Below are 3,134 nucleotides of genomic sequence, written 5' to 3'. Positions count from 1 at the left end.
ACAATTACATTACGTTTTTGCAAAGAGTCAATATTTGCAGTGTTGACCCTTCTTTTTCAAGATCTCTGCAATCCGCCCTGGCATGCTGTCAATTAACTTCTGGGCCACATCCTGCCTGATGGCAGCCAATTCTTGCATAATCAATGCTTGGAGTTTGTCAGAATTTGTGGGTTTTTGTTTGTCCACCCGCCTCTTGAGGATTGACCACAAGTTCTCAATGGGATTAAGGTCTGGGGAGTTTCCTGGCCATGGACCCAAAATGTAGATGTTTTGTTCCCTGAGCCACTTAGTTATCACTTTTGCCTTATGGCAAGGTGCTCCATCATGCTGGAAAAGGCATTGTTCGTCACCAAACTGTTCTTGAATGGTTGGGAGAAGTTGCTCTCGGAGGATGTGTTGGTACCATTCTTTATTCATGGCTGTGTTCTTAGGCAAAATTGTGAGTGAGCCCACTCCCTTGGCTGAGAAGCAACCCCACACATGAATGGTCTCAGGATGCTTTACTGTTGGCATGACACAGGACTGATGGTAGCGCTCACCTTGTCTTCTCCGGACAAGCTTTTTTCTGGATGCCCCAAACAATCGGAAAGGGGAATCATCAGAGAAAATGATTTTACCCCCAGTCCTCAGCAGTCCAATCCCTGTACCTTTTGCAGAATATCAGACTGTCCCTGATGTTTTTCCTGGAGAGACGCTGCCCTTCTTGACACCAGGCATCCTCCAAAAGTCTTCGCCTCACTGTGCGTGCAGATGCACTCACACCTGCCTGCTGCCATTCCTGAGCAAGCTCTGCACTGGTGGTGCCCCGATCCCGCAGCTGAATCAACTTTAGGAGACAGTCCTGGCACTTGCTGGACCTTCTTGGGTGCCCTGAAGCCTTCTTCACAACAATTGAACCTCTCTCCTTGAAGTTCTTGATGATCCGATAAATGGTTGATTTAGGTGCAATCTTACTAGCAGCAATATCCTTGCCCGTGAAGCCCTTTTTATGCAAAGCAATGATGACGGCACGTGTTTCCAAATCAAATCAAATCAAAACAAATTGTATTTGCCACATGCGCTGAATACAACAGTGAAATGCTTACTTACAGCCCTTAACCAACAATGCATTTATTTTGTAATAAAAAAGTAAAATAAAACAACAACAACTAAAAAGTGTTGAGAAAAAAAGAGCAGAAGTAAAATCAAATAACAGTAGGGAGGCTATATACAGGGGGGTACCGGTGCAGAGTCAATGTGCAGGGGCACCGGCTAGTTGAGGTAGTTGAGGTAATATGTACATGTGGGTAGAGTTATAGTGACTATGCATAAATAATTAACAGAGTAGCAGCAGCGTAAAAAGATGGGGTGGGGGTGGGGGGGCAGTGTAAGTAGTCCGGGTAGCCATGATTAGCTGTTCAGGAGTCTTATGGCTTGGGGGTAGAAGCTGTTGAGAAACCTTTTGGACCTAGACTTGGCGCTCCTGTACCGCTTGCCGTGTGGTAGCAGAGAGAACAGTCTATGACTAGGGTGGCTGGAGTCTTTGACAATTTTGAGGGCTTTCCTCTGACACCGCCTGGTATAGAGGTCCTGGATGGCAGGAAGCTTGGCTCCAGTGATGTACTGGGCCGTACACACTACCCTCTGTAGTGCCTTGCGGTCGGAGGCCGAGCAGTTGCCATACCAGGCGGTGATGCAACCAGTCAGGATGCTCTCGATGGTGCAGCTGTATAACTTTCTGAGGATCTGAGGACCGATGCCAAATCTTTTCAGTCTCCTGAGGGGGAATAGGCTTTGTCGTGCCCTCTTCACAACTGTCTTGGTGTGTTTGGACCATGATAGTTTGTTGGTGATGTGGACACCAAGGAACTTGAAGCTCTCAACCTGTTCCACTACAGCCCGTCGATGAGAATGGGGGCGTGCTCAGTCCTCTTTTTTTTCCTGTAGTCCACAATCATCTCCTTTTTCTTGGTCACATTGAGGGAGAGGTTGTTATCCTGGCACGACACGGCCAGGTCACTGACCTCCTCCCTATAGGCTGTCTCATCGTTGTCGGTGATCAGGCCTACCACTGTTGTGTCGTCAGCAAACTTAATGATGGTGTTGGAGTCGTGCCTGGCCATGCAGTCATGGGTGAACAGGGAGTACAGGAGGGGACTGAGCACGCACCCCTGAGGGGCCCCCGTGTTGAGGGTCAGCGTGGCAGATGTGTTGTTACCTACCCTTACCACCTGGGGGCGGCCCGTCAGGAAGTCCAGGATCCAGTTGCAGAGGGAGGTGTTTAGTCCCAGGATCCTTAGCTTAGTGATGAGCTTTGAGGGCACTATGGTGTTGAACACTATGGTGTTGACCTGCTTAAAAGTCTTACTCACATCGGCTACGGAGAGCGTGATCACATAGTCATCCGGAACAGCTGGTGCTCTCATGCATGCTTCAGTGTTGCTTGCCTCGAAGCGAGCATAGAAGTGGTTTAGCTCGTCTGGTAGGCTTGTGTCACTGGGCAGCTCGCGGCTGTGCTTCCCTTTGTAGTCTGTAATAGTTTTCAAGCCCTGCCACATCCGACGAGCGTCAGAGCCGGTGTAGTACGATTCAATCTTAGTCCTCTATTGACTCTTTGCCTGTTTGATGGTTCGTCGGAGGGCATAGCGGGATTTCTTATAAGCGTCCGGGTTAGAGTCCCGATCCTTGAAAGCGGCCGCTCTACCCTTTAGCCCAGTGCGGATGTTGCCTGTAATCCATGGCTTCTGGTTGGGGTATGTACGTACAGTCACTGTGGGGACGACGTCATCTATGCACTTATTGATGAAGCCAGTGACTGATGTGGTGTACTCCTCAATGCTATCTGAAGAATCCCGGAACATGTTCCAGTTCCTTGCAGGTAACCATGGTTAACAGAGGAAGAACAATGATTTCAAGCACCACCCTCCTTTTAAAGCTTCCAGTCTGTTATTCTAACTCAATCAGCATGACAGAGTGATCTCCAGCCTTGTCCTCGTCAACACTCTCACCTGTGTTAACGAGAGAATCCCTGACATGATGTCAGCTGGTCCTTTTGTGGCAGGGCTGAAATGCAGTGGAAATGTTTTTGGGGGATTAAGTTCATTTTCATGGCAAAGAGGGACTTTGCAATTCATTGCAATTCATCTGATCACTCT

Source organism: Coregonus clupeaformis, chromosome 35 (assembly GCF_020615455.1).
Source record: "Coregonus clupeaformis isolate EN_2021a chromosome 35, ASM2061545v1, whole genome shotgun sequence".
Lineage (NCBI taxonomy): Eukaryota > Metazoa > Chordata > Actinopteri > Salmoniformes > Salmonidae > Coregonus > Coregonus clupeaformis.
Note: the sequence above shows the minus strand (reverse complement) of the source record.